Below are 7,399 nucleotides of genomic sequence, written 5' to 3' on the forward strand. Positions count from 1 at the left end.
CTGTGTCTCTGCCTCTCTCTCTCTCTCTCTCTCTCTCTCTCTCTCTCTCTGAGTGAATAGATAAACAAAATATTAAAAAAAGAAAGTCCTTAAAAAAAAGACTTGGCAGAAATATGATTGGAAAATTGGTGACAAGGAGTCTGACAAACTGTTATGTGGATAGAATTCCCTGATGTGGGCAAAGAATGTAAGATATTATGCCCCATATAATGCAAATCAAAAGGTAACCTCAGCAGAGGAAGATTTAATAATCAAATAGATAAAATGGCCCTTTTAGTGAATATCTCTTAGAGCATTTCTTAGTAATATAATACCACGTTCTATGGTTAAAGTCAATGGAAATTACAACAAGCTATTCAGGCAGGACTACTAATGGTGCAGACCCTTCAGGAATAAATTTTTAGACATCTCACCAGGCAAAGAATTACAATCAACAAAAGGAAAAGGGAATATGAAATGGGTAGTAGAAAAAGATACTTAGAAATACCAGCAGCTATGATCATGTGACCAGTCACAAAAATGAGGAGTACAGTAGTTATGAGCATTTTTTCCTTGATAACCTACAGGTTAGCTGTACTATCAGGCTTCTTATTATCATCTCTATCTGTTGTAAGAGGACCTGTTGTGTTTTTAAAGGAGCATCCAGAGGAGTAACATTGGGTGGCAATTTCCCTCAAATATTTCCCAAGTCTTTATTGATGATGGTTTTAGTGGGTATGAAAATTTTTCTAACTATAAACAAGTAGTTATCAATTTGGGTAAAGAAACTCCCATGCATGAGAGGTTAGACTCCTCTATGAGATCAAATATGTTTTTTTTATAAAAATTGCTTTAACATTCAACAGCTATGATTGTTTACTGTGAGCGGTCAGTATTACAATGGTAGAACCCACTTCCATTGAATATTATATAAAACTTGCATTTAGCATTGTAAGAGGTTTGGTTAGAGAATAATAATTTCCAAACTGGTTGTATTCTCTGATTTTTTAGACATATCTTAGCATAAGAAGTATGTAGTATACATTGCCTTCCATATATATATATGTATATATATTGATTAGCAGGTCCAGGGAAGGTGTATTAGGGTTCTACAGAGAAACAGAAACAGGGTGTGTGTGTGTGTGTGTGTGTGTGTGTGTGTATGTGTGTGTGTGGTGTGGAAAGAAAGAGAGAGATTTATTTTAAAGATTTGGTTAAGGGTGATATGCTATATGTTGGCAAATTGAACTCCAATTTAAACCCCCCCCCCAAAAAAAATAAACCTCCCAAGTATAAAAAAAATAAAAATAAATAAAGATTTGGTTAAGGGGCACCTTGGTGGCTCAGTCAGTTGAGTTTCCAACTCTTGATTTCAGCTCAGGTCATGTTCTCAGGGTCATGGAATTGTGCCCTGCCTCAGGCTCCACACTCAGCATGGAGTCTGCCTGTCCATCTCCCTCTGCTCCTCCCCGCACTCTCTCATTCACTCTCTTTCTCTCTCTCTTGCTCAGAAGAGGTTGATCTTTGTTGTATTAAGGCTTTCAACTAATTGGATGTGGCCCACCCACATTTTGAAGGGTAATCTGGACCTAGGCAAATGGTGGAAGAGTAGGGGTCCTCAATTCATCTGGTCCCACAAACTTACCTAGATAACTTTCAAAACATCCTGAACACCTATGAATTCAACCTGAGATGTAAAGAGAGAACAGCTGGAATGCTACAGAGAGAAAAATGGAGGCTAGTCTGCTTTACTTAAACTCTACTTACTTAAATGTGAACCTCTTCTCAAAAATACATGTGCACAGAAACATACAAAGTAATGTTTGAGCAAATATCTGGGTGCTGCGATCTAGACAAGCTGACACATTAAATTAACCACCACAAAGAAGGTTCCTGTTTTTTAAAAAAGATTTTTATTTATTTATTCATGAGAGACACAGAATGAGAGAGGCAGAGACATAGGCAGCCACAGACCCCATGCAGGGAGCCTGATGTGGGACTCTATCCTGGAACTCCAGGATTACACCCTGAGCTGAAGGCAGCTGCGCTTAACCACTGAGCCACCCAGGCATCCCAAGAAGATTCTTCATAAGGTGCCAATTTCTTTGCACCTCAATAAGTGGGGCTTTAATTGGAGAAGGAGAGAGATGATTATAATTAATTTCAAAAAGAAGTCAATAGTTGTAAGCGTATATACTGTTAGCAGAGTTTATATTTTATATTTAGTTATATTTATCATATAAAAATAAATATTTATATTGAAAACTATAATTTATCTATGTAATCCTGTAGGATTTGTTGGTATTGGTTCTAGATTACAACATTTTTTATTTAATTGCACAATTATGAGCATTCTAGTGGTAATATTGGATGCATACTATATCTAGAAATTCATTAAATGACACTTGATAGGTGGTGGCATGTTGCTCTATTTATTTGGTGGCACTAGTTAATAATAGTAGATTTCATTTGATTTGAACTAAAAACTGGCTCATAGAGCTTAGAAGGCACCTATGAGTCACCAGCAACATTATAGAGTCTGGCTTGGCTGAGAGGATTGTTGTCAGCAGGAATAGAGATAGGAAATAATGTAGTAGTCTCAGTGTTGGTGTTTGTGGTCATGTTAGTAAGATTAATCAATCTGAATAACCAACAAATTGGTTATCATTGTCCTCAATCTGACCAGTGTTGCATGTCTTCCTGTGGTATGCAGGTGGCATGGATGCCAGTGGGTGTATAGGAACACTGGTGAATGTTGTGACTTCTCAAGTAAGAAAAGGGCACAGCAACAGAGTAGGGGTTAAAGTCAGAGGCCATTCATAGCCAGGAGTAATGGATCTGATTGTCACTGTATATCACCCAGAGCAATTAGTTCCACCTTCTGGGAGTCAGAAGCAGTTCCAGATTTGTTCCACAGTGCCTTTAGAAGAGCAAAGTATGTGGGTGGCAGATTAGCATGCCTCTCTCTCTCCAGATACTAGTAAGTGGTTTGTTCCACTTATACTGGATGATGAGCAGACATAGGCTGAGGATGATTCCAGAGTCAGTAGTAAGGGAGAGATTGAAGGAGAGACAGCTAGGCTCTGGATTTTTGATAAGGCAGGAAGGAAAGGTTAAAGTATCAGGTGGGTGCTATTTTGCTGTAGGCAATAATGTCAGGCTTACTGCATCTATGAAAATGGATAATTGTGTTGCATCCAGTGTGGTTATATAAAACAGCAGAGGTTACAGCATCTCTGTTGGTGGTCTCCTTATTTGTGGTGAATTTAAATATGGCATAGTTATGCCATGTGGGGGTGGGTTTAATGTAATCAGGACTATGAGCAGTATTTTGACCACTTAGAGGACCATTGTCCTCCAGGTTCTCTCGATGGTCCTTGTTTTAAAAGCCCATTATGGGAGCACCTGGGTGGCTCAGTTAAACACCTGCCTTCAGTTCAGGTTATGATCCTGGGGTCCTGGGATCAAGCCCCATGTTGGGCTTCCTGCTCAGTGGGAGTCTGCTTCTCCCTCTCCTTCCACCCCTACCCTCCACTCATATTCTCCCTCTCAACTGAATAAATAAAATATTTTAAAAATCATAAAATAGAAGCCCATTATGTTTTTCTATGATATCTGCTGCCATAGGATCATAGAGTAGGCAAAAAACCCAAGCAATGTTATTTTGTAATGGCCATTGTTGCATTCCCTTTGCAGTGAAGTGAAAGTGTTGACCTGACTGTGTAACTTTGTAGCACTCCCAAAGTTTCATTAACCTCTCAAAAACACTAGAAAAGTTTAGTGCCTTACATGAGTTAGCCAATAAAAGACCTGTGTGGATATCTGCCATTGTTAAGGCATATTTGATGACTCCTGCTGCTTCAGAGAAAGGTCCAATGAAGTCAATTTGTTAGTTCTCATGTGGCCCTTCTCCTCTGTAAATTGTTCCAGTGTCTAGATTTTTGGCATCTGGTATAGCCCCTAATGGCTCTGTGTAAATGTTTCTCTACTAGATCAATTGATCTATTAACAATCCATTTTCATAACACCATGATACCCAAATCCACTGACCTCTTGGGTGCACACCAATAGAAGGAGTAAGGTGGCTAATCTCAGAGTTCTGGAAATTGTCCATCCTTCAAGAAGCTTATCTATTTTAGAGGGCTGGTTAGTTCATTAGTTTGTGTATTGTACCACTCCCGTGTCTTGTTTGGCATGAGCCAAGATATGTTTCACCAATATGGGCAGAAAAATTGCCAATGTGGCAATTTTTTTCCATATCTCTTTATCCCAAATGAATCAACCTTGTATTTTCCAGCCATGATTTTGCTAAAGTCCAGATCAAGTACTTAACCCATTAGCCATCAACCAGGAGTCTGTGAAACTAGAACCTTAAGAAAATGTTTGCCAAGAGCATGCTTTATCTTTTTTAAAGATTTTACTTATTTATTCATGGGAGACAGAAAGAGAGAGAAAGAGAGGCAGAGAAGCAGGCTCCATGCAAGGAGCCCGAGGTGGGACTCGATCCCTATCTCCAGGATCACGCCCTGGGCTGAAGGCGGTGCTAAACCGCTGAGCCACCTGGGCTGCCAGAGCATGCTTTATTAATAGAAGTATTGTGTGCAGCTCAGCCCTTTACCCTCCTTATGGAAATTGGAGTGTTTGAACAGGGGTAATGGGCTGTGGCTGTCCATTGTCTTGCTGCCTTATACCCTATGCTCACTTCAGTGGTAAAGATTGACCTTTTTTTTTTTTTCCTCATTTTCAGAGTGTTGGCTGTTCTCCTTCCAATCCCCTTAAGAAAGAAGCAGAGGCATTTGTGGGGGCTTTGGCAAGTTAACCTCAGTGGCAGGGTATATGTTAATTCCTCATAGAGTTGTGGCACTCCAGCATCTCGATCATTTAGATGCCATTTCCATTGCAATAAGGAAGCCTCATTAAATTTTACAGGGAGCTTTTTCCATTGATCAGGGCATAATAGGCATCTCTATCCATCGAGTAATTGGCTCTCCTCCAGTAAGGGTTCAGTTTTATAAGTGCCTAGTATATTACTAGGGGGTGCCTCTGTACTGGTAAATACTTTTGGGCTAAGTCTGGGAGCTGCTTACACCAAAAGTCTAAGCATAGCCATTTAATTGTTCATTTGATCCAGAGGCTCCAGGAAGCAAATTTTCAGTGGCCAAAACTTCCCATTAAGTCCTGTCCTCAAAGATTTAGTAGAACTGCCAAAGTAATAGCCTCCTTATTTTATCTAGTGCCAGTTGTTGCTCAAGTCTCCATTAAAAGATGAAAAACATAGTAAGAAGGACCAGCATTGGAGATGAAGAATGTGTTGGCACCAAAATCCAAACATTCTTACCAGATGTTGGTCTTCCTTTATTAATGTGAGAGGTTGAAGTGCTAAATTCTTATCTTTTACTAGATTTGTAGCAGTTCTCCTTATAAATTCCAAAGTCTCAAAATGTAGCAGATTGATAGGACCTTGGATCTTATGTGGGGCAATTGCTCATTCCTTCTCAATGAGGTGTTTGCTCACAGTTGTGATGACCTATGAGACAGTCTTGGTCAGGTCCAATGAGAAGGAAGTCATTGATATAATGCCAAAACTGAGTTTCTAGTACAAGAGCAAGTCAAATATTTAGGTCCTGACTGCAAAGATGGTGTTTAATTGCAGGACTATTTAAATACCCCATAGGCAACTGGGAAAATATATATTATTGGCCGTCAAAGGTGAAAGTAAATTGTGGTTAACTCCCTGCAAAATTTTTACAGAACAGAATATGCCTGCAGAAGTACTAGATATTTACTCAAAGGATATAAAAATACCAATTTGAAGGGATAAATGCACCCTTATATTTATCAAAAATAATGAAATCTTGCCATTTGCAAGATTGTGGATAGAGCTAGAGTGTATCATGCTAAGTGAAATAAGTCGGTCAGAGAAAGACAAATACCATATGATCTCACTCACATGTAGAATTTAAGAAAGAAAACAGATGAACATATTGGAAGGGGGGAAAGAAAAAAAGGAGAAAGGAAAACAAGCCGTAAGTGGCTCTTAATAATAGAAAACAAACAGGGTTGATGGAGAGTGATGGGGGATGGGCTAGATGGGTGATGGGTATCAAAGAGGGCACTTGTTGTGATGAGCATTGCATGATGAATCACTGAATTCTACTCCAGAAACCAATATTGCATTGTATGTTAGCTAACAAAATTTAAATTAAAAAAATGCTAAAAAAAGAATGTGTCAGCAAAGTCTATAACTATAAACCACTTACCCATGTTGTTTTAAATGTCATTCAATAAGGCAATAATATCTGGTAGAGGTGCTCTAATAAAGGGAACATCTTTGTTAACTCTCCATAGATAGTTATCCTCTGCTCATTAGTTGTAGCTTTCAACAACTAATATTAGAGAATTAAAAGGTGGTAAGGATCTGTACTCCTTCTTTAACTAAGTCAGCTATGAGAGGCCATAATCATTCAGTGCCTTGCCTCAGCTGGTACTGTGGCACATCTACCACTCATACCGGTAGGGGAAAGTTAACTGATTTCTCATGGGTGACGCCCACCAATAGCATAAAAGCTTAGTCTTGTTCCGTGAGATTACCTACTAGCTGAAGATGTACATTCTAATAATGGGAACGAGGGTAGTTTTGGAGGGATGGGGAATAAGTAGGACAGAAGAATCTTTTAGCAATAACTGGGCCAATTTTAATAGTTAAGCAGGTAATCCCCCCCCCCCTTTTACTCCTCCTCCCAAACTGGTCCTCCTAGATGAGGCAGTCTCTTTAAAAACTGAGTGCTTTCTGGGATTAGGGAGATTTTAGTACCCCTATCAAGCAGAGCCAACTAGTGTTGCTTTTTCTTGGAACCCAAACTGCAGTTAATGTAATGAAAGGGTAGTTTTCTGCCAGAGGGGACATACCTATGACCATTAGATCCCTATGTAGAATAAGGTCCCTATCATAGCTGAGATCAAGAGCCAGTATGGAAGGTAAAGTTGACTCCAAAGGGGAAGCCTGTGATGAGTCTTTTTTTTTTTAAGATTTTATTTATTTTTTCATGGGAGACAGAGAGAGAGAGAGAGAGAGAGAGAGGCAGAGACACAAGCGGAGGGAGAAGCAGGCTCCATGCAGGGAGCCCCATGTGGGACTCGATCCTGGAACGCCAGGATCACGCCCCGGGCCAAAGGCATGAACCAAACCACTGAGCGGCCCAGGCATCCCGTGTGATGAGTTTTAATCTGACTTTAGTAAGTATTGTAATTGTTGCACTGATTTACCAAAGATGATCACTCAGTTTGGGGCCCTCTCATCACTTGGAATATAGTAAAATCTCCCTGATAAGCCCTCTTCAACATCACCAATTTGTGGAGGAGATGATTGGCTTTAGCTAACATTTTCCACTGATAGTTGGCCTGGACCTTTATAAAGCCC

The sequence above is a fragment of the Canis lupus genome, chromosome X (assembly GCF_048164855.1).
Source record: "Canis lupus baileyi chromosome X, mCanLup2.hap1, whole genome shotgun sequence".
In the NCBI taxonomy this organism is placed as follows: domain Eukaryota; kingdom Metazoa; phylum Chordata; class Mammalia; order Carnivora; family Canidae; genus Canis; species Canis lupus.